Source organism: Schistocerca nitens, chromosome 4 (assembly GCF_023898315.1).
Source record: "Schistocerca nitens isolate TAMUIC-IGC-003100 chromosome 4, iqSchNite1.1, whole genome shotgun sequence".
NCBI classification, from domain to species: domain Eukaryota; kingdom Metazoa; phylum Arthropoda; class Insecta; order Orthoptera; family Acrididae; genus Schistocerca; species Schistocerca nitens.
The window spans coordinates 420,309,866-420,334,904 of NC_064617.1; the positions used below are offsets into that span (position 1 = coordinate 420,309,866).

At 44.0% G+C, this 25,039-nt stretch overlaps 1 protein-coding gene and 1 pseudogene across 2 annotated transcripts in view; one reads left to right on the forward strand and one right to left on the reverse strand.

Annotated features, from left to right (window-relative positions):
* The window catches only part of LOC126253231 (uncharacterized), a 650,259-nt gene that overhangs the window by 401,766 nt on the left and 223,454 nt on the right, over positions 1–25,039 (forward strand). The gene's annotated exons all lie outside the window — the stretch shown is intronic.
* Positions 15,117–15,234, reverse strand: LOC126254077 (5S ribosomal RNA; annotated as a pseudogene).

Below are 25,039 nucleotides of genomic sequence, written 5' to 3' on the forward strand. Positions count from 1 at the left end.
GCCAAGACCACAAGTGGAGTTTTTATAACTGACCACGAGCGGCACCTGTGTAATGCACTTAATAACTTGTAAATGTCAATCATGATCAAAAGAGTGTTCTGTGTAGCTGTGATTCCGTTATGTCGGAGCTAAGTGAATTTGAACGTAGGAAATTGTTGGTCCCCGTATGCTGGGTTCTTCCATAACCAGGGTATCCGAAGTGTTTGGTGTTACACCGTAACGAAGATTTACATCGCATACAGAGAAAGCACAATCATCCGCTGAGTCACAACTTGGAGGCAAGGTGTGGTGCATAACGGTGACGAACGTACATTGAAGAGGGTTGTGATGAACAATAAGCGAACGAAAGCTGCAAAAGTAACTGCAGAATTGAATGTCGCACACGTGCACCCTATCAACAACAAAACAAATGAAGGGAACTCCAAAAGCAGTGATATGCAGTGTGAGATGGAATTCCAAAACCACACATCAGTCATTAAGATGTCCGTAATGGGGAAACGTGGTGCCATAGCTGTAAAACCTGCACAGTGGAACAATGGAAGAAATTCATTTGGTCAGACAAGTTTTGTTTCACAATGTTCCCATTCCCGACTTCTGGGCGAGTTTACGTCTGGTGTATGCTACATGAAGCCTACGATGCAGACTGTCAAGAGTGAAATATAGCGGGAGTCGGCGCTGATATGGGCAGCCAAATTGTAGTAATCCAGGGGCCCCATAGTCACTCTGCGAACAGCAAACCGTACACTAGCCTCAATCCGAGTTGATATGCACACAGCCCGCAACTTCCGCCTTTCCCTTTCGCACATTCACGTCTCCTGCTACCGAATCCTTGATCCGTACTTTACCCACTCACGGTTTCATCAGATTTCATTTTGACTGTATCTGTACAGGATGTATCATAATTAATGGGGTAAACGCATACAGTTGAAAGTACACGATACTAAAAGCAAAAAAAGTTTCAGTAAGCATAGGGTCGAAAATGCATACCTTAAGAGCTACGATAAATTTTTCATCTTAGATACTGTGAAACAAATGTCTTCTACAGTACGTTCTTTGCTTTCCATATTTTGCGAATTGGCAGTATGGAGCAAAACAAGAAAAAATGTCCAGTAAACATGTACTCTAAAATGCAGACCTTAAAAGTTACGAGCATTTGATCATCAGAAGAGTTATGTTTCAAAGTAGCGAAGATGGAAAAAGTGCTCATAGCTCTTAAATTATGTATTTTAGAGCACATGTTTACTGGGCACTTTTCCTTGTTTTGGTCCATACTGCCACTTTCCAAAATATGGAAAGCAAAGAGCTTGCAGTAGAACAGATTTGTTTCACAGTATCGAAGATGAAAAATTGCTCGTAGCTCTTAAGGTACGCATTTACGACCCTATGTTTACTGAGACTTTTTTGCTTTTAGTATCGTGTACTTTCAACTGTATGCGTTTACGCTATTAATTAAGCTACACCATGCAAAAAAATGTCTGAGCACTATGGGACTTAACTTCTGAGGTCATCAGCCCCCTAGAACTTAGAACTACTTAAACCTACCTAGCCTAAGGACATCACACACATGCATGCCCGAGGCAAGATTCGAACCCGCGACCGTAGCGGTCACGCGGTTCCAGACTGTAGCGCCTAGAACCGCTCGGCCACTTCGGCCGGCCTAGATACCCTGCACATTGATGACTCATCTACAGGGTGGTCAGAACAGTCTGAAAAGCTTGTAAGGCTGTTACAAGTTAGGTTTCGCTGAGAAATAATTGTTAAGAAAAAAATTGGATATGTTGCGCCATTTCCGAATTAATTAGCATTGAAGTTAGCCAATCAAGCCTTTGCGCACGCGAATTCAAGCTGCCTATCACATGTAGTTGTTCTCATAGCGCACTGTACTGCCCCGCCATTGACTCGCGTTCGATACATCGTACCTTCCCACGTTCATTTTTTATATCTCTCTCTTGTTCGGTGTTGGGAAACCAAGCGAAGAACAATTTGGCGACACCATCTCTTGCGGACCGCTTGAAGCTGCCGCTCGCAACGGCCTGATTCGCTATCTTCAATGCTAATTAACTCTGAAACGGCGTAACGTATCGAATTTCTTTCTTGACAATTGTTTCTCAGAAAAACCTACCAAGCAACACCTTTACAAGATTTTCAGCCTGTTTCTGGCCACCTTGTATATCCTAGCTTGATACAAAAAACTATGTTGTCAGAACTTTGAGTAAACATTACAGTATTTAAAATAAATAGTCATTTATAAAATTTAATTGCAGAAAAATGGAAACAACATTGTTTTACATATCTGCATCTACATCTACAACTCCGCAAGCCACCTAATGGTGTGTGGCGGAGGGTACTTTCGGTACCACTATCTGATCCCTCCACCCCTGTTGCACTCGAGAATAGTGCGTGGTAAGAATGATTGTCGGTAAGCTCTGTATTGGCTCTAATTTCTCGAATTTTCTCTTTGTGGTCAATAAGCGAGGTGTATGTGGGGGGACGTAATATGTTGTTTGAGTCCTCCTGAAAAGCGCTGTCCCGAAATTTCAATAGTAAATCTCTCCGTGATGCACAACATGTCTCTTGTAACGACTGCCAGTGGAGTTAGTTTAGAATCTCCGTAACGCTCTCTCGCCAGTTAAACGATCCCGTGACGAAACGCACCACTCTTCGTTGGATCTTCTCAATCTCCTCTATCAGTCCTACCTGATACGGATCTCAGACAGATGAGCAATACTCAAGAATCGGGTGAACAAGCGCCTTATAAGCCACTTCCTTCGTGGATGAGTTACATTTCCTTAAGATTCTTCCGATAAATCTGAGTGTTGTGACTACTTTTCCCACTATCTGTTTTATATGGTCATTGAAGTTAAGGTCGCTCTGGATAGTTACGCCTAGATATCTTACGGCAGACGCTGTCTCCAGCTGGGCGGTAGTGCATTTCTTTTCCTATGAATACGCGATGTGTTACATTATTTACGTTCAGGGTCAACTGCCAGAATCTGCACCATTCATCAATTCTTTGCAGATCGTTCTGCAAATTCTTACTATCTTCTGGCGTTGCTACTTTGGTATAAACAACTGCATCATCTGCGAATAGCCTTCAAGAGCATCCGACGCTTTCTACTTGATCATTTATATATTTTGTGAACAGCAACGGTCCTATCACACATATGAAATGTGATTGTGTTTCTGAGTATTACAAGTTCATGTTTCTTAATACGCTCAGAATAGCCGACGGGATCTGTTCTGTTGCTCACACTTGTAAATGCTTCTGAACGCGAAATTGCAGCTGTTACTCATCGCCGACCTCACTCTGATGTTAGCAAATCTCTGAACCTATTCACCATTGCATCAGCGTCTGAGCTACTTCGACACCTGTGAATGTGCTCTGCAAAAATCGTCCATACGAAGTCTTACTGACGTGGCGTAAAATTTCACCATGACACTACACACTATTCAAAGCATAAATACAGATTTTGCTCCAATACACTGTTTCTTTTCCTATAAAAACAGCACATGTCCGTTTACGGAGAAATTTTCACTATCGCTTGCAGTGATAACTCATATTTTGTCGCTTTCTTTTCGCCAGTCTGACTTCACCCTTTATATGAACACCACTTTGTCAGAAGTATCGGGACACCGCTACATAATTTGGGATTGAGCTCTAGGTGTCACGAGACGCGGACTTGCCAGAATAAAAGTAGGCGGCTGATACAGTGTCAGTAGAGTAGCAGTAACACCAGAATCGTCATTCGAACGTGGATTACACATTGGACGTCACATGAGTAACAAATCGGTCAGGGTCATTTCAACCCTGTTAAAGATGTCATGGGCACGTCGACCGTTCTAAAGCAGACTGTCAAGAGTGAAATATAGCGGGATTCGGCGCTGCTGATTTGGGCAGCCAAATTGAAGTAATCCAGGGGCCCCATAGTCACTCTGTCAGATCACATCACTGCCGAAGTTTGTGATCATTTTGGCTATCAGGTCCATTCCATGTACTTGTTCCACTATGGTGATGCTGTGTTCCAAGACTAAAGGGTCCCTGTTCACACAGCTCGAATCGTCCAGGACTGGTTTTATGTCGATGAGGATGAACTATCGCATTTCCCTTGGCCCCCAAAGTCAACAAATATCAATATTATTGGGCCTTTGTGGTCTACTTTGTAGAGAAGAGTTCGTGATTGATATCTATTTCCATCATCGATATCCGAACTATGGTTGTTCCTTCACGTTTCCACTCCGCCGTCACATCGACAGCTGGTGATCTGACGACGGAGTGGAAACGTGAAGGAACAACTACAGCTAAAGTAAGACCAGGCAGACGTCATTTCTGACCAACAGGGGCCGTCGAACATTGTGGAGTTGTTTTTAAAAGATCGCCTGAACTCAGCGGAAGCTAAGTGCTACCAGCAAGCCAGCTGATCAGTAACTGTGCGCAGGGAGCTGAAAAAGAATGGCGTACAATGATCGAGCAGCTTGAGGCGAAGTAAACAGCGACACCGCTGCACAGTCAGTGATTGGAGACAAGTCACATAAAATGGCGAGTCACGCTACACCCTGTGGCAGTCCGATGGAAGGGTTTGTGTTTAACGACTGCCTGAAGAACTTTTACCTGCCATCGTCTATAGTTCCAACAGCGAAGTACGGAGGAGGTGATCTTACGGTAAAGGGGTGCTTTTTGTGGCTAGGGTGTGGCTCTCTTATTGCGCTTAAGGGAACGCTAAATGTTAAAGGATATGACACAGTTTACAGCAGTATTAGTAATGCTTTCGGTGCCGGAGCAGTTCAGAGAGGATGACTGTATCAACATGACCCCGTAACCTGCATCTGTGAGACAATGTTTTGTGGTCAGTAACATTCCAGAGATGTACTGGTCTACCCAGAGTCCCGAGCTACACCCAGTAGAACACTTTAGGGATGAACGCTCTAGACCCCAGCGTCCAACGTCACTAAAGTCTCTGGTTCCGGCTCTTTATGAAGAGTGGGTTACTGTTTATCTGCAGACAATTCACTGATCGTATCCCTAGCAGTGCCCCAGCGGTCATAAAGGCGAAGAATGGACACTCCCCGTACTAACGTCCATTAATACGTGTCCGTATACTTTTGATCGTGTACCGTACGAGTTATCTGTGTGTTCCGGGACCCAATGTGAGAAGGTGTACAGAAATATTTTCATCCTATGTAGACGCTGTGAATAATTTCTGGAATTGAGGGCGTTGTTCAAGAATGGTTCAAATGGGGCTTAACATCTGCCGTCATCAGTCCCCTAGAACTTAGAACTACTTAAACCTAACTAACCTAAGGACATCACACACATCCATGCCCGAGGCAGGATTCGAATCTGTATCAGTGGCGCGGTTCCGGACTGAAGCGCCTAGAACCGCTCGGCCACCGCGGCCGGCTAGTGCGTTGTTTTCTGAAGCGCATTCTAGACTTGAATATGATGATTTTATCTGCGACGAGCTTACAGCGAGCGCTCCGCTACATAATGAACAACTCTGGAAACAATCCCTGGGTTGAGGCTGAGTCTTTTCTTTGCGATACTCTTTCTAACAAGGATGCTAGTCTATCTAAGCATGCAATAGAGCTTTGCGGAGCTTGGAACGTGGGAGATAGATAGTGGGAAACTGAAGTCGTGAAGATGGATCGTAAGTCGTATCTCTAGAGCCCGCAAAAGACAATATTCCAGATTCGATTCCCGGCCAGGCACACAGTTTTAATATGTCAGGAAATGTCATGATGTTTCCTGTTGCACAAAACTGATTATTTTGTACGCGGTCTAGTCACATTAATGTGACCATCATCTACGTTCGACGTAAACATGCAGTAACCACTCACAAGCGACTGGGGCCATCACTATCAGTGGAGGTCACACAAAGTGTGTCGGAGGGGGGGATTCGTAAGACAGGGCAGTCGTTGTTGTAATGCGGAAACGGAGCAATTTATTTGACGTCCAAAAAGGCATGATAATTCGCTTTCGGGCCAAGGGTAGAAGCATTTCCGAAACGATTAACATTATAAACTGTTCGCGTACCGCCATGGTTTAAGTACGAGTATGCCGTGAGTGACATAATGGCATTATCCAGAACCGGCGCCATGCAAATTCGATACACCACAGGACATAAATGACAGTTTTTTTTCAAAGTAAATTCCGCACTGGCTGTATGAATGATTGTTATTAAATCTGCGATCGGTTTCGCACCACCTATCGGTGTATCCTCAGGCAATCTGTACAAAAAAATAATATAATAACAGCTCATATAAACTAATCGATCCCCCAATTTTGAGGTGTATATTAAACTTTTAAATAGCCAGTTTTTGAATGAAACAAGAAAGTACTCACATACGCTATTTATAACATAGTAACGTTGAACATTGCCCTGTAACCACTCCCATCTAGTGAAAGCGGTAGTTAAAATTTGAAAATCTTTTTTAAAATTTTTTTTTAAAATGATGGGAGCGGCAATGCCTAGAAAATAAAAATAAAATACAATGTTGACAAAACTTCCCTAAACACGAACGACGAAGAGCAGAACATTAGCATGAACAGACATTGGAATTAGGGCCATGTAAACATATCAGAACATACCGTGCAAGTTGAGAGGAGCCACACGGCAGAGGACACGGCCTGACTGATTGGCCGAAACCCGGAAAGCGCACACGCAGTGGCGCGACAGTCGCCAGAGGCTGGATGACGTGTACAAGGTTTGAAGAGTGGAGGGTGCTGTCCATTTGATAACCAATTCCTTATGTCTATTTTTTAAAAATAGTCTTATACCATACTAGGTGTCCAATATAAAAAAATGGGCAGTTAGTTAAAACCATAATAATAATAAATGTGGTGGCTCTGACAGTGCTGACCGTTGCGATGTGTACGAGCGAACAGGCGCGCAAATGTTGAGTAACTGGTCGCCCTGAGGAAAGGATCCAATGTCTCCCCAACGACCCTTCAGCAAACGTTGCTGCATGTGGGCAGCTGGCCACTGGTTCATGCACTCATGCTGCCTGCTGTTCATCGACAACAAAGTCTGGAATTTGCACGCCAATAACGCAGCTGGACGACCACTGAGTCGCGACAGGTGCTCTTTTCAGATGAAACACGTTTCATGCTTCATAGGACAGATAGCCTTTGGCGTGTACAGTGTCAAAGGTCTGAAACCAAACACCTTGCAACGGTCGTCGGAAGGGTACAGGTCGGAGGGCATTCCCTGGGTGATCTCGTCATTCTAGAAGATGCAACGGATCAGCACAAGTTTGCATCTGTCCTTGGGGACCTCGTCCACTCATAGATGCACTTTGTTTTTCCTCGGCACGATGGCATCTACCAGCAGGACAACACAACATGTCACACAGCTCGCAGTGTACTTGTGTGCCGGCCGGAGTGGCCGAGCGGTTCTAGGCACTACAGTCTGGAACCGCGCGACCGCTACGGTCGCAGGTTCGAATCCTGCCTCGGGCATGGATGTGTGTGATGTCCTTAGGTTAGTTAGGTTTAAGTAGTTCTAAGTTCTAGGGGACTGATGACCTCAGAAGTTAAGTCCCATAGTGCTCAGAGCCATTTGAACCATTTTTTTGTACTTGTGTGTTCCGGAGAGCACCATGATGAATGTACTAATTTCCCGTGGCCAAGGGACACCCGTGCTTTAAACCTAGTCGAGAATCTGTCGCACCACCTCGATTGGGCCTTTCGCGCCATAGATCCTCAACCGAAGCCGGCCTCTGTGGCCGAGCGGTTCTAGGCGCTTAGGTTAGTTAGGTTAAAGTAGTTCTAAGTTCTAGGGGACTGATGACCTTTGATGTTAAGTTCCATAGTGCTAAGAGCCATTTTTTTTTCCTCAACCGAGAAAGCTAGCGCAGCTGGTCCACAGCAGTGGAAGCGCCACGGCTCCACATCCCTGTCGATACATTCCAGAGCCCCATTGACCCTCTTCCTGGACGTATCGCAGAGGTCTGCGCTGCGAAAGGTTGTTATTACGGCTTTTCAGAGGTGGTCACAATGTGACTGGGCAGTCTAATAGTCAGCCACACGATTCGCATGCACTAATCTCCTGGATATCTCGCTTTTATGAAAATCTGCTACGGAAATTTCATCCATCATAAAAAATGCATCTCTGTGGATTATAATGAAAATTATGAAGCAGAACTTTGGACACTTCATAGACAGAGACAGAAATAATATCTGGCTTCTGCAAGGATTGTGAAGAAAGATCTTTGCACCCTGTGATTTCTTTCTGTTATCTAACAGAGGACCCTACTTTAGCAGTTTTCGACTAATAATATGGTTCAATAACACTAGATTTGTTCTGTAGGACATCCAAACTGAGATAGATGATTAATTAATTTAAAGAGTTCATTTGTATTAATTTATTCAAAGCACGACCGGTTTCGGAAAGTTAAAATCCCATCTTCAAGTGTTTAAAGTTTTTGTACGAGGGCAGTTCAATAAGTAATGCAACACATTTTTTTCCTCGGCCAATTTTGGTTGAAAAAACCGGAAATTTCTTGTGGAATATTTTCAAACATTCCCGCTTCGTCTCGTATAGTTTCATTGACTTCCGACAGGTGGCAGCGCTGTACGGAGCTGTTAAAATGGCGTCTGTAACGGATGTGCGTTGCAAACAACGAGCAGTGATCGAGTTTCTTTTGGCGGAAAACCAGGCCATCTCAGATATTCATAGGCGCTTGCAGAATGTCTACGGTGATCTGGCACTGGACAAAAGCACGGTGAGTCGTTGGGCAAAGCGTGTGTCATCATCGCCGCAAGGTCAAGCAAGACTGTCTGATCTCCCGCGTGCGGGCCGGCCGTGCACAGCTGTGACTCCTGCAATGGCGGAGCGTGCGAACACACTCGTTCGAGATGATCGACAGATCACCATCAAACAACTCAGTGCTCAACTCTGTTGGTAGTGCTGTCACAATTGTTCACCAGTTGGGATATTCAAAGGTTTGTTCCCGCTGGGTCCCTCGTTGTCTAACCGAACACCATAAAGAGCAAAGGAGAACCATCTGTGCGGAATTGCTTGCTCGTCATGTGGCTGAGGGTGACAATTTCTTGTCAGAGATTGTTACAGGCGATGAAACATGGGTTCATCACTTCGAACCTGAAACAAAACGGCAATCAATGGAGTGGCGCCACACCCACTCCCCTACCAAGAAAAAGTTTAAAGCCATACCCTCAGCCGGTAAAGTCATGGTTACAGTCTTCCGGGACGCTGAAGGGGTTATTCTGTTCGATGTCCTTCCCCATGGTCAAACGATCAACTCTGAAGTGTATTGTGCTACTGTTCAGAAATTGAAGAAACGACTTCAGCGTGTTCGTAGGCACAAAAATCAGAACGAACTTCTCCTTCTTCATGACAACGCAAGACCTCACACAAGTCTTCGCACCCGAGAGGAGCTCACAAAACTTCAGTGGACTGTTCTTCCTCATGCACCCTACAGCCCCGACCTCGCACCGTCGGATTTCCATATGTTTGGCCCAATGAAGGACGCACTCCGTGGGACGCACTACGCGGATGATGAAGAAGTTATTGATGCAGTACGACGTTGGCTCCGACATCGACCAGTGGAATGGTACCGTGCAGGCATACAGGCCCTCATTTCAAGGTGGCGTAAGGCCGTAGCATTGAATGGAGATTACATTGAAAAATAGTGTTGTGTAGCTAAAAGATTGGGGAATAACCTGGTGTATTTCAATGCTGAATAAAACAACCCCTGTTTCAGAAAAAAAATGTGTTGCATTACTTATTGAACTGCCCTCGTATTTAGATGTGTTTAGACATGCGTAACATGCGGTCGGGTCAGTCAGTGAGAGGGCTCCAAATCCCTGCTTCTTAGGCGGAAACCGCCCGCCGTCGGGTAGGCAGCCGTACACTATGAACTATCACGGCTGAGTGGAGGGTGACGCCGGGGTCTGGAGGCGCTGTGCCGTGTGCACAGAACCGGACGGCGGACAGTTTCCACCCAAGATGCTGTGATTTGGAGCCGTTTTACTGACTGGTGCAACCGCATGTTATGCATGTCTAAATACAAAAATTTTATGCACACTAAGTGGCATTTTAACATCCCGAAACCGGTCGTGATTTGAATAAATCATTAATACAACTGTAGCAGAGCTCTTTAAATTAATCAATCAATCATCATTGAACCGATTACAGTTGCTATTCAGTGAATTAGTTGAGGAACAGCTGCTGTTTTTACACAGCGCATTTTTGAACTCTACCAACAAAATTTCAGGCACTGATCATAATGGTTGATGAGTGTTTTGATATGAGAACCGCTTAGCCACCGACAGTTCATTACATAGTGATTCGTTCGCTATGTTTTTTCGTGTAGCTTTTTGACTGGTTCAAAAATGGTTCAAATGGCTCTGAGCACTATGGGACTTAACTTCTAAGGTTATCAGTCCATTAGAACTTAGAACTATTTAAACCTAACTAACCTAAGGACATCACACACATCCATGCCTGAGGCAGGATTCGAACCTGCGACCGTAGCGGTGGCGCGGTTCCAGACTGTAGCGCCTAGAACCGCTCGGCCACCCCGGCCGGCCCTTTGTGACTGCATTACGCCCATAAATGCATCAACTCATTGCAAATGCGCGTCATATTTTTAAGAAGACCGTTTCTACAGACTTCCTCGAAGTAGACTTCATTGTGGAATGCCCTATTGCGCGTCTCCTCCAGCATTTTCTCTTACAACAGTAGGACTCCGTCGTGTGTACAAGACACATAAATAATGCTTATAAACACTGTGATTCAACAACGTTGTTTGCATACATACAAACACACCATCGTACACAACCGCTTATTTATAAAAACGCTACAAAACGTTTAACCTTCGGAAGATGGTCGTTTAATGGTTCTTCTAAGGTTTCGCCAGAACGAGTTGTCAAAGATTCTCCCTCCATTGGTGGTGGCGGACTGGATTCGAATCTGCGGTCGGAGGTCATTTGCTTGGCGCACCGACATCTAAGGGTCTTTCCACGTGATTTACCCCTGTTCTTTTCAGCTTTTTATTTACAGCGCCCGTTCGCTACAGAGGGGGTATCCAGACTCCGTTTATGTTCAGACTTTCGTTTCTCTTCTTGACACTATCGTCGTATTTGTGTATTCCGATGACTTCCCTGAACACCTTGGCGTTGTAGTTTTTCTCCACAGCTAGAACAAGCTTCCGGCGAATTTTATCACTAGTTTATGCTCTGTCACGGGGAATCTCTCTATCATCTCAACCCGCAATGCCGTTTATCTTCAGAGATCCTGGTGTTGACAGATCACCCAAACATTCCAACACAGATGTTTCCACGTGTACATGCCACATACCATGTAAATTTTGAGTATATACTACGCTAATACCCTGATATGCTACTGACTTATCCCTCTATTATCTAAGTTTTTTTATTATTGTCTATCAGACAGCATTTGACGGAGGAGAATTAATCATCTGAATAAAACTTTCTTACCCCTTTGAACCTATTGCAAATATTTTAAGGGATGTATTCACACAGTTTCCTAAATTATTAAAAACAATTTGTCACTTATTATGAATAACAAGAATCACACTGCAATGATTGCAAGGCACAAACCCGTATAGTAATGAGTCACGTATTTCCAACGATCTGTTCAGCAACATCAAACGCATGTTCGCAAGTTCCTTTAACGACTAATACTCCATCCCTGACATGGACTGCAAACACTAGTCAACTTCACTGTGGAGACATCACTGACGACTGTATTGTGTGTTTAGACCGGGGACCTAGAAACGACGAAGAGGCTTCGTCCCGCCATATCCCTCAGTGGTTCACAGCCCACCAACAGCCTACAGCAGTCTACCTACTCCACCACCACCCCACACCGAACCCAGGGTTATTCTGCGGTTCGGCCCCCAGTGAACCCCCCCCCCCCCCCCTCCCCGGGAACATCTCATATCAGACGAGTGTAACCCCAAATGTTTGCTTGGTAGAGTAATTATTGCGCACGCGTACGTGGAATGATTCAAATAGCTCTAAGCACTATGGGACTTAACATCTGAGGTCGTCAGTGCCCTAGACTTACAACTACTTAAACCTAACTAACATAAGGACATCACACACATCCATGCCTGAGGCAGGATTCCAACCTGCGACCGTAGCAGCAGCGTAGTTTCGGACTGAAGCGCCTAGAACCGCTCGGCCACAGCGGCCGGCCGCGTACGTGGAGACAGTGTTTGCGCAGCAATCGCCGACATAGTTTGAGGCGGAATAAGGGGAGTTAGCCCGCATTCGCCGAGGTAAATGAAAAACCGCCTAAAAACCATCCACAGGCGGGCCGGCACATCGGACCTCGACAATATTCTGCCGTGTTGATTCGTGCCGGGGACCGACAATATTCTGCCGTGTTGATTCGTGCCGGGGACCGGCACGCCTTCCCGCTCGGGAATCAGCGCGTTAGACCGCGCGACTACCTGGTGGGCTCACAGACGATAGTTAGTTATAAACAAGGATCTCATACGTATTGCTGACTAAAGGCCTTATGTCTCCTGAAATATTCATTTACAACCATTAGTTCCTTTTTTTAGGATCGTTTAACTTTTGTATAATTCTGAAGAAGCCACGCCTTAAGCACGTTATTGCGTATATTCTGTTCTCGATGTGTCGCGTCAATTACAGAAATAACTACTTACGAAAATTACATTACCAAGATATTACCATCAACAATGAATAAAACATGCTCCAGGTATGATATATTTTAATCCAAAAGTGAAAAACTTACTGTGCTTTCAATTTTATTTTCGAAATATCTGAGGCTGTGATAATTACAACACCGTGGTATTGATTCAGGTGCACTTTGAATATGTCCCGGAAGAATTTACATTAGTGATAGCTAACATCGGAGTGCAAATTTCATCTCTGCTTGCTGAAGAACGAATTTCACTGACGGGTAATCGACGAACCAAAACACACACACGAGCACTGGGTCCAAACGTGAAGCCTTCAGGAATTTTGCAACATGAGACCGAGCATGGTTAAGTTCGGATACTCCCACAATCCCAGGCACACATTATTTGAGCAGAACTAGCCGGACACCTAGTAATCGAGATTAAAATGGGCTGTCTCCACCCTTCGCCTTTATGAAGCCTTGAACTGTGCTGGACACACTTTCCTTGAGTTGCCTGAATGTCTGCGGTGAAATGACTTCCTACTCTTCCTCGACAGCCGAAACCAAAAAAGGTACTGATGGGACCAAAAATGGGTCTGAGCACTATGGGACTTAACTGCTGTGGTCATCAGTCCCCTAGAACTTAGAACTAATTAAACCTAACTAACCTAAGGACATCACACACATCCATGCCTGAGGCAGAATTCGAACCTGCGACCGTAGCAGTCGCGCGGTTCCGGACTGAGCGCCTAGAACCGCTAGACCACCGCGGCCGGCCTACTGATGGGACCCAGCGATTTGGAGCGAAGGCTACGTTCGAACTCATTTCAAGGATGTTCCACTGGGTTCGATCTGGACGCTGGGCAGACCAATCCGTTTCCGGAATGATACTGTCCACAGACCACTGCCTCACAGACGCTGCTTTATGACAAGGCGCATTGTCATGCTGATACAAACAGTCGCCGTTTCCTGACTGTTCCTATATTTTACGCAGTCCGAAAAGCTGTTAAATGCGTTTATACCCTTCCGCTTGAAGCGTTTCCTTAAGCACAATAAGAGGGCCACATCCTAACCACGAGAAACACCGCCATATCGTAGCACCAACTCCTCTGTATTTCACTGTTGCCACTATAGATGATGGCAGGTAACGTTCTCCAGGCATTCGCCAAACTCTCACCCATCCATTGGATTGGCACAGGGTATAACGTGATTCATCACTCGTTTCCAGTCATCAACTGTCCAGAGGCGTCGCTTAGCAATCAGTACAGAAATGTGTAGTTCATGAGAAGCTGTTCGACCATTGTACACCATTCTTTTTAACTGCCTAAGCAAATTCATGTGTGTACTACACTGACGGTAGCATTTTGGAACTCACTAGCAATTCCTTCCACTGATTTCATGCCTTTTTTTGCACTGCGCAAATCTCTGCGGAACCTGTTAGTATATGTCTCCTCGCTTTGGTTTAGCTGTGACTGTTCCTTCCCGTTTCCACTTCACATTCACATCGCCCTCCACTTGAGCAGCTTTAGAGGGACTGAAATGTCTCTGATGGGTTGCCTACTCATGTGACATCCCACCATTAGTCACATTCGGAGTGACTGACCTCTCCTGTTCTTGCTGCTACCGCTTCTCTACTGACAACAACCGAACCAAGGCGTAGTGCTTAGCACACGGATCTCGCATTCGAGAGGACGACGGTTCAAACCCCGTCTTGGCATTCGGTTTTTATTTTTCCTTACACATCCTTCCCTAATAGAGCTTGTGCTTAGTCTCTAATGATCTCAATGTCAATAGGACGTTAAATACTAACCTTCCGCACCTCCCTTCTGCTCATGCTACAATACTCCCCGCCTGTTTTGACAATGCCGGGTCCACCTCTCGTGACATCTAGAGACCGATTACATACGTGTGTCCGGATACTTTTGATGAGGTAGAGTATGGGAAGAATTCCGAGCGCCGTTAAGTACAAAACATTTCAGACATTTTAACAGAGCAACAGATAATGGTTAATCTTTCCATAAGCATGTATAAACTGGTATCATTCACAGCATTTCAGTACAGACTCCCCGCTTGTTTTGACAATGCCGGGTCCACCTCTCGTGACATCTAGAGACCGATTACATACGTGTGTCCGGATACTTTTGATGAGGTAGAGTATGGGAAGAATTCCGAGCGCCGTTAAGTACAAAACATTTCAGACATTTTAACAGAGCAACAGATAATGGTTAATCTTTCCATAAGCATTTATAAACTGGTATCATTCACAGAATTTCAGTACAGTATAGCACTCCGTCTTCAGGCCACGAGTGGCCTACCGGGACCATCCGACCGCCGTGTCATCCTCGGTGGAGGATGCGGATAGGAGGGGCGTGGGGTCAGCACAACGCTCTCCCGGTCGTAAGATGGTATTCTTGACCGTAGCCGCTACTATTCGGTCGAGTAGCTCCTCAATTGGCATCACGAGGCGGAGTGCACCCCGAAAACTGGCAACAGCGCATGGCGGCCTGGATGGTCACCCATCCAAGTGCCGACCACGTCCGACAGCGCTTAACTTCGGTGATCTCATGGGAACCGGTGTTATCACTGCGGCAAGGCCGTTGTCGTTTCAGTACAGTAAAAGATTTTGATTTAAAAAAGAAACTTCAGGTAAGTTCCAGTATGATCTTTTGATTTCACTGACTCCGAAGCCTACGTTTATTACACTGACAAGAGACCTTATACCTTAGTGTGTGACATACATTTCAATTTGATATGTCTAGCTGTCCCTGAGAGAAAGGGTTTTTAAAATTCGGACAGTCAGACAGAGACAGACAGATAGAGGGACAACAAGTGATCCTATAAGGGTTTCGTTTTTACCGAGGCACAAAACCCTAAAAGGAAACTGAGTGTGTATCATGTAAATCTCGTAATCGGGACGTCTCTGGTTGAAATCTTGTTAGTCGCTAGTTTTCATCCTTTTACTTAAATTTTCTAGTAATGATGAAGTGGAAGCCAATCAACAAATAAATATTAAACCATATTTTTTGTAAAATATGACTATTTTAATTGGTAATTGGATGAAAGTAATTAAAATTTGACACAGACATGCGAGAAGTTTGATTATTAAACGTAAAAATTGTCTATGTTCATAACAGTGTTCAGTATCTAGAAACAGCAAAGTATTTTATTTTGTATCAGCTGTTACTCACAGCTGCACTCGATATGAGCAGTTTTTTTTTTATGATGGGTGATAGCGAGTAAGTAAGCTGCTATACGTGCAGTAACATCAGTTGCCCCCACGTGTATGCCTGTTCGGGAGAGCACAGTTCATGACGTACGCCACCCTGTCCCAGCTCCCAAGCTCTCCCAACGCACGATGCGTAGACATGCGCAGCTTCGCTGCCGAGCAGTGCGCACAGAGGGGCATGGGAACGTGTGTATATCTATGTATCATGTTACTGGAGTAGCTGCACATTCTAGAACGTGTACGTTAAGCAACAGATAGTATGGAGATATGGATTAAACAAACTTAAGATTGTATAAGAATTATAGTCATTAGACTGAATCGTTTCATGTAGCGCATATCAACCAACAAAAGCAATTTCACAACTGTGATGGATATCAAAAGTGAAAGAGCAAATAGCTTTTCCAAAGACCAAATATTTTTCACTAATTCGCGTAATATTCTTCAAAAGCAGCCTGTGTTCTTCCTCAGGGTTCGAGCTATCTCCATATCAAATTTCACCGAAATCGGTTCAGCGGCTTACTCGTGAAAACGTGATAGTGTTACTTTAACATTTATAATATTAGTTAGGATAAACTTTCAATTGCAGTTTTCTTTCCGCGATCTAATTTTGATGAAATAAAGCCTGTACGGTGCCCCAAAATATGCTCAAGTTACCCATGAAACCCCATCAAATAGATTAGCGTGTTCAAAAGACAGACAGACACGATATTTTTACAGACTTATTATTAGTATAGATTTGATGTTTCGAATTTTTATATCAAATTTTAATTCATTGTGAATAACCGCTTTACATGCAATTAGTAACTAAAAATAAAATAAAATAAAAAAACAAAAATTGATATATATTATTATGAAGTATACTTTTATTTATAATTGTTAACCGCATGAAAATAATTAAAATTCGATACAGAAATGCGAAAAGTTGTTTAGTTAAATGAAAAAATAATTTATGTGAATAACACTGTTGAGTCTCTAGAAATGACAAAGTATGTCATTTTATCCTAATTTTTTTACCAATTTAGATTTATTGTGAATACTCTCATTTCATGCAATTAATTACAAAAATAAAATGTTATTTGTATTAAAATATTGTGATTTAGTATCTGTTAATGAGCATTTCTGTTTGATAAATATATAGTTAAAACAGGAGTAGAAAAAATTGAGACTAGATTCAACGACTTCGCAATTCCAATAGTTATGCTCTGTGCTCTTGACTAACGGCATACCTGTACTACCTCTTGAAATATTTTGTAGTTAACTACCCTCGGAAAATATTAAATATTCAAAGTCGTTCTTTTCGAGTTTTATTGGTTGTTGTGTGTTTTTGCTGTAGAAAATGGATATTTGGGCACTGATCTACGTATCCTACAAGTGTGAAGAAAACTGAAGGTGGGCGGTGCGTAAGGTCTCCTTGTTAGCAGATGCTTGTGTTCTGTCACGTACGGAACCACCCGACCATTAGGTCCAGAGAACTTTGGCATGTCTCGACTACGTACACATGGCAGCCTGCGATGACGTTTTGGAAGGGTCTGTGACTATTACTGAACCTTGGCAACACGACGGTCATATCACATTGCTCGTGCGCAGATTACAGACAAAGCCAACCGAGATGTGTCATCGAAGCATTACGAACTGGCTTCGTGCATAAGTGGGAAAATAATGAACACAAACGTATGAGGACGTGCTGAAAAGTAAATCCCTAATTTTTATGTGAAAACTCTTAAAGCTTTTTAAATGAAAGAAACTTCATTAACGCTCTGCATTTTTATGCTTCATATCTACATAATTCTTTCTCGACATAGTCACCCTGGCGAAGAACACACTTCTGCCAACAAGAGACCAGTTTGTTGGTGGCGTCACTGTAGAATGTTTGAGTATGTTTCTGGAGTCACAACCTCACCTCTGCTTGCACTGCTTCATCACTATCAAAGTGAAGTCGTCGAAGGTGTTCTTTAAGCTTTGCAAACAGATGAAAATCGGATGGGGCCAAGTCGGGAATGTGTGGAAGATGACCGATGACAGCGATCCCAAGGTGTCAGATTGATGCTGATGTCGCAGCACTAGCGTGTGGTCTGGCATGGTCATGCCAAAAGAGAGGGTGCTCCGTGTGTAGACGAACTCTTGGAATTTATGCTTTCAGTTTCATGATGCAGCGACATAGTTACCTTACACATCTCTTGTGTTACACGCTATAATTCGGAGTCCTCTAACGGCAGAGGGTTGAAATTTGCGTTAGCGAAGCGAGAAAATCGACAGAGTAATAAGCGTGACTTGTAATCTCTCAACCGATGTTGAGAAAAAAATAAAAATTCACAGTCGTCACCTTTCAGTACGCCCTCCTATATACTCATATTTGCTGTTTTCGTCCTGGATGTATTGGAAATATTTTGTGTGCCGCAGTTGTCGATCTATTCTCGTAATTTAAAACAGCTTTGAGAATGATGTCATCCGTTTCGAATTCCGTCTTATGTTGTATTGTATTTTATGTTAACCGGGGTCCTAGAAACGACGGAGAGGCTCCGTCTCCGCCGCAGTCGCAGTGGTGCACAACACCACGACGACTACCGCCCCGCCGGCTGGTGTGGCCGTGCGGTTTAGACGCTTCAGTCTGGAACCGCGTGACCGCTACGGTCGCAGGTTGGAATCCTGCCTCGGGCATGGATGTGTGTGATGTTCTTAGGTTAGTTAGGTTTAATTAGTTCTAAGTTCTAGGCGACTGATGACCTCAGAAGTTAAGTCGCATAGTGCTCAGAACCATTTGAACCATTTTTTGACTACCGCCCCTCCGCCACCCCACACCGAACCACTCTTTCGGGGTTATTGTGCGGTTCGGCCCCCGGTGGACCCCCCTCCACCCTCCCCAGGGGGACGTCTCAGACAAGACGAGTGTAACCCCTATGTTTGCGTGGTAGAGTAATGGTGGTGTACGCATACGTGGAGAACTTCTTTGCGCAGCAATCGCCAACATGATGTAGCTAAGGCGGAATAAGGGGAACCAGCCTGCATTCAGCGAGGCAGATGGAAAACCGCCTAAAAACCACCCACAGACTGGCCGGCTCACCGGACCTCGACATAAGTCCTCCGAGCGGATTTGTGCCGGGCACCAGGCGCTCCTTCCCGCCCGGAAAGTCGAGCGTTAGACCGCACGGCTAACCGGGCGGGCTTATCTTATGTTACTATTCAGTATACATCACTTCTGTGTCATCGCTCAAACAAAAACTTTACTCCTACGTGGAATAAGGCTTAAAACTAACAAAGAAATTACTGTATCCAGCATAACAGCACACGAATATCTGTAACTGTTGTTAACTGCTGCCGGCCGGTGTGGCTGAGAGGTTCTAGGCACTTCAGTCTAGAACCGCGCGACCGCTACGGTCGAATCCTTCTTCGGGCATGGATGTGTGTGATGTCCTTAGGTTAGTCAGGTTTAAGTAGTTCTAAGTTCTATGGGACTGATGACCTCAGATGTTAAGTCCCATAGTGCTCAGAGCCATTTGAGCCATTTTGTTAACTGCTAATTTTATTTCTAACTGTAAAATAGTGTTAGATATTTCTGCAGGCTCACTGAAAAATCAGTCGTTAATCGAAGGATGAAAAATACTCCTGCTAACTTCGCCTCCGTGGCCTATTCCTGCCCTCTCCACTCAGCACTGCCAAATCCAAATCTGCGCTGCACTCCAAAATCTTCACATAATTTTTTATTTGAGTTTTTGTTTTGGTACATATATATGTGTATTATGAAGTTTCCGTTGTTTTGTTAAATTTTACGTAAAATAGAAAAGAACTAAGAAGTGTAAGGGGCAGGCGTAAGTACAGTACCTTTGAAGCTCACGAAAACATGGCAAGTAATGAAGAAATATATTTTGAAGATGACAGAAGCGTCTTTGTAAAAGAGGTGGAGCGTCAATGATTCAGCAAATATGGACAAGGGTGATATTATCTCGTGGTTTAGCGCAAGCAATTTGAACTTAACTGCTAACTAAAACACAGTGTATTCAGTCTGTAATACGGAACTATTTTAGAGGCAACATTTTGTTGTTACATGTGATTACTATAGCTGAACATTTTAAATTCGCAGTACTGAAGGTAAATGAAGAGTTGACGTGGAAGTATGACTTTCAGGATCGTATAAAGAAACCAATTGCTGCTTTACTAAAAGAACAATCTTCATTCTTTGCCACGCTGAAACGTGAAAGGTGGTTTAAGCTGCATGTTTTCAGTGTGTTATATAATATGGCACCACATTTTCGGTCAACTCTTCGTCTTTACAATGAATACCCGTAGCCCAGAACAAGGCTTTTGGGCGTTAATTCTTGGAATTCATGCAAGGCACTGCGCAAGCGTCTACGAATTCTAACTCTAGCATCCCAGTTAACACACTCCCTTAAGGGATTAGTGGTTAACAGCAAACACAAAAGCAAACAAGGTGCCATTCACGCCCCACACTGCACTCATTAGTGCACCTGTGAATGCTTCCACCTATCATGGCAAAGTGGTTCAGTGGCAGATGATTGACATCTATGACGATGATCGAGGATAATACTGTCCTTAAACTAGCCCAAGATTGACAATACAGCTGTGTTCAGCCTGTTTCCGGAAGGAGATCTGAGCTAGAAGGTGGGAAAGTTGAGTCAAAAATTCTACAGTAATGACGCAGATTCTATAAGCAACAACCATTTACATCATCAAATGTTCAAATGTGTGTGAAATCTTATGGGACTTAACTGCTAAGGTCATCAGTCCCTAAGGTTACACACTACTTAACCTAAATTATCCTAAGGACAAACACACAGCCGGCCGGAGTGGCCGTGCGGCTCTAGGCGCTACAGTCTGGAATCGAGCGACCGCTACGGTCGCAGGTTCGAATCCTGCCACGGGCATGGATGTGTGTGATGTCCTTAGGTTAGTTAGGTTTAATTAGTTCTAAGTTCTAGGCGACTGATGACCTCAGCAGTTAAGTTGCATAGTGCTCAGAGCCATTTGACAAACACACACGCCCATGCCCGACGGAGGACTCTGACCTCCACCGGGACCTTTACATCATCGACAGCTCCGCGAACGCCTCCCGTCTTATGTAACCGGCGATGAAAATGTGTCCGTTTGAGGGTATTGCTGCAACATATATGCAGTTTTCCGTGACTCCGATGTGTGTATATAATAATTGGCATATAATCCAGGGATTAGTGTGGCATTCGTGTCTTTCCGACGTGCGTGTGGTAAATGCGGAAACGAACTATGGCGACGTCATTACCAAATGCATCCAAACAGGACAAATGTGCTGTTATTTTTTTTTCTTGGCTGCCGAAGGTCAAACACCTGTAGACATCCATATGAGAATAAAGAATGTTGTGTGCGGTAGCATGTCTGTCGAAAAACACCCTTGTCTAACAGCGCGCCAAGTTCATGGCAATTTACGTCCCCGTATCGCAAATATCGTAACGCAGAAGTTACTACAACTCAAGTGGGAGACACTTGAACACCAGCCCTATAGCCGTGGTCTCTACCCACGTCATTATCACGTCTTGTGTCCCTTTAAAAAGGCCGAGTATCGATGGTTAATGTCGGACGAGAATGTGCAGCAGACACTTACGGACTTCCTCGCACAGCAGGATACGGTGTTTCACTAAATGGTTATCTTCACCCTGGCGCGTCAATGGTAAGATTGCCTCAGTGCTCCCAGCGATTTTTCCTGATTGGCATACAGGTTCTGGACTGTACCTGTACAGCCTTCGAACGGAAAGTTTTTGATCGCCACGTATTTATAACACTGGTTTAAACATTACACAGAAAGAGCAAAAACTGAAAAGAAATTCAAAATTTTCAGATTTTAAGTTGAAGCTCTTCCTCGAAGTATGCTCTTTTAATTCAGTCGCTTTATTTTACGTCGGAAAAATGCTTCTGTCGGAACTCAAAAGAGGCGATTATGTTTCTCTTTAAAAGACTCTGACAGAAAAAGGGGAACCTGTTGCCCCAAACCTCATTCCGCTTTCCGCAAGGAAAAGTTTAGCACGCGAACATATTCGCACTCTTTTAACAACGAACATTCTACATTCTTTTACCCAGTCTCTCTGTAGTAAAACCTTCATACTCATAGCCCTCCCCGACACCCCCCCCCCCCCGCCACACTGTTACTGTCTGTCTGTGTGTCTCTCCCATTGTGTCCTTTTTCCCCCCTTAACTTACAGTATATCCCACTGCACTGCCTGTGTCTCGTCTCTAACTTACACTATCTCCTTTGGTCTTTCTTTCACACTGCCACTGTCCCCACCACACTTCAGCAGCTCAAAAACTCTGGGTGTCCAAATTATTTTTCCCCTGCACCTACGTGCTTAAAATTTGAGTCCCAAATGCGCCCGCCCCTCTACCTACGTGTTAAAGTTCGCCGGTGTGGGAGGGTCTAGACCCTCCCAACCTTATGTGTTGTCTCCACTCATACGTAATTTTCATTTCAACTGTCTCCTCTCTCTTTTGTTCCCGCTGCTTCTATCTCCGTCCATCTTTCTTTCTCCTTTAGTGCTACTGTCTGTCACTGACCATCATTACCTTCTCTCTCTTTGACTCCCACTGCTATGGTTTCCATCCATTTCTCTTTCTGTTTCATTGCCACTTTCTCTCCCGTCGTTCACCTCTCTTACACCGTCAATGTCTCTTTACTACTCTCACAAAAAACGGCGAATATGTTCGCATGCCCGGCCTCTGTGACCGAGCGGTTCTAGGCGCTTCAGTCCGTAACCGCGCCACTGCTACGGTCGCCGGTTCGAATCCTGCCTCGGGCATGGACGTGTGTGATGTCCTTAGGTTAGTTAGGTTTAAGTAGTTCTAAGTTCTAGGGGACTAATGACCTCAGATATCAAGTCCCATAGTGCTCAGAGCCATTTGAACCACTTTTTTTGTTGGCATGCCAAAATTTTTGGTCAGGAAGGCGGAAAGAGAATTGAGACAGCTGCTTCGCCACTTTTGTGTCAGTCTCTTAAAGAGGAACCTATTCGCCTTTTTCGTGTTTCGATAGAAACATTTTTCCGATGGTTCGCTTCTTTTCCCTACTACATCAGGGTGTGCTGCTTATGTAAAACGAACGCTGTATGTCAGAAAAGGTTTCAAAGTTTATGTATGTACTTCGATACATTTATGTACTTTAACACACATAAACAACAAATAAGTACGTATAATGTAAGATTAACACAAGGCCGTTTGATTTACATTTTTTTTATCGGTACTTTGCTCATTGATAGTAAATAATTGAGAACATTCATCTTATGATTTGTACCTTAAAAGAATAAAAAAGGTAACAGAAATATTTTAATGAATTCACGGTCTTTCCAGTCTTACATATTTTTTGAATGTCATATTAAGTTGTTTCGAGGCATATTGAGACCCCTTTTATCTCATTTTCTTGTCACTGCAGTACAACTTTTGCATACTTGCATAGGCCTGAAGTGCACATTACAGAGAGACACAGAGTCATAAAGTGTCATTGGTTAAAATCTTTCTGACTAAAAACACAGTCAGGAATTCCTAGAACTTTTGTCTTGTGTTCACTACGTCAATTAAAACTACGTTTATGCCTCAGACCGGACATTACGTGCATATTTTACGTGCCTAAGTACGGCAACTTTGAACCTCGAGATAATCATATTAAGAATGTATGATAAAAATGTCAACAATTAGCCAAGAATAGAAATTATAGAAGGGGCTATCCCTACAACTGGTTCTTTTCGAAGCCAAAAATCATGGTTTTTTCGGATTTTGCTCAGGAGCCACCCATGAAAAAATGGTGCTTCTCTAGCCGCCCAAGGTCCACATGCCAGGCGAAGTGGCCGTGCGGTTCTAGGCGCTGCAGTCTGGAACCGCGATACCGCTACGGTCGCAGGTTCGAATCCTGCCTCGGGCATGGATGTGTGTGATGTCCTTAGGTTAGTTAGGTTTAACTAGTTTTAAGTTCTAGGGGACTAATGACCTCAGAAGTTGAGTCCCATAGTGCTCAGAGCCATTTGAACTAAGGTCCACATTAGACCACATCTAATGCAAAACAATCAACCGATTAGCTCACTTTTCCTGGTCTGCAGGAAGTGTGAAATGTTTAAATTTTGGCCCTGTGCTGTAGGATAGCTAAAGAATACCCGTTCTTCCGATAGTTATACAATTGGTCGCTAGGCCAAAGATTACCGAAAAGACTTGATCGTTTATCTCTGTGCTGTGTGGAACCTGAGATATGGCCCCCTGAAAAATCGCATTTTCGCTGGCGACTTTCTGGGATATATTGATACAGTGTTCTTCCTCCCAGTAGTTAACAGAATTTGCACTGCAACGTATTATTTACTGTAAATACGGCAGTAATTTTTTGTGCTTCTTATTATTTATGTACTCGTCTTTGCTTTGCTCCTAAATTTTCTCGTTCGCTTTGTGTGTATTATGTAGTGACTCGTTCCATGAAAGTACTGTCGGTGACACCATCCCAAGAAGCCTAACGAATGAAATTAATTTTCGATTATAAAGCATAAGCGAATCTGGAATTCTTCATTAGCATTGCAAGGATCCAACTCTTGTTACATTTTAATGACAGAACACTTCTGAAGCCTAGTTTGCATTGGAGGGTATGGAAGCGAACACGAGCGAACTAGCACTAGCAGACAGTTCGCCAGCGCCCGCAACTGTCCGATTCATCTGTGACCAAGCGTTTACTCTGAACCAGTGGTCCTAAAACTGGGACGCGCGGGTCGCTTGCGGCCCCAATCTAAAATATGTGCGACCCGCGATTCTCAACCGTATTTTATAATACTATGCATGTAGCTACGAATGGCCGACTCCATAAACGCCAACTAATTTTATGAGCTTCTTAAGAGTGCAGTTTTCGTTCTTAGTAACAAACAATCAGACTTACAGATACAGTAATATTTTGAGATGCGCTTAACTGTAACTGTCGTGAGTGAATTCGGCCGCTTACCTCAGGGGCAGAGGGCTAAGTAGCGCTGGCCACTACTGGCTTAGAAGACGTATGGGGAGGAACGTTTCATTGTTTGTATTCCAGTGCAGACCACTCACGGAGTGCGTGACTCGTAATGATCAGCTGCTGTGGACTGAATTTCGAACGGAAGTTACATGGATTCGCAAATGCACATTATACAGGCGGTCATCTCCAGATGATGTACATATTTGTAGCTAGGAATATGAAATTAAATTA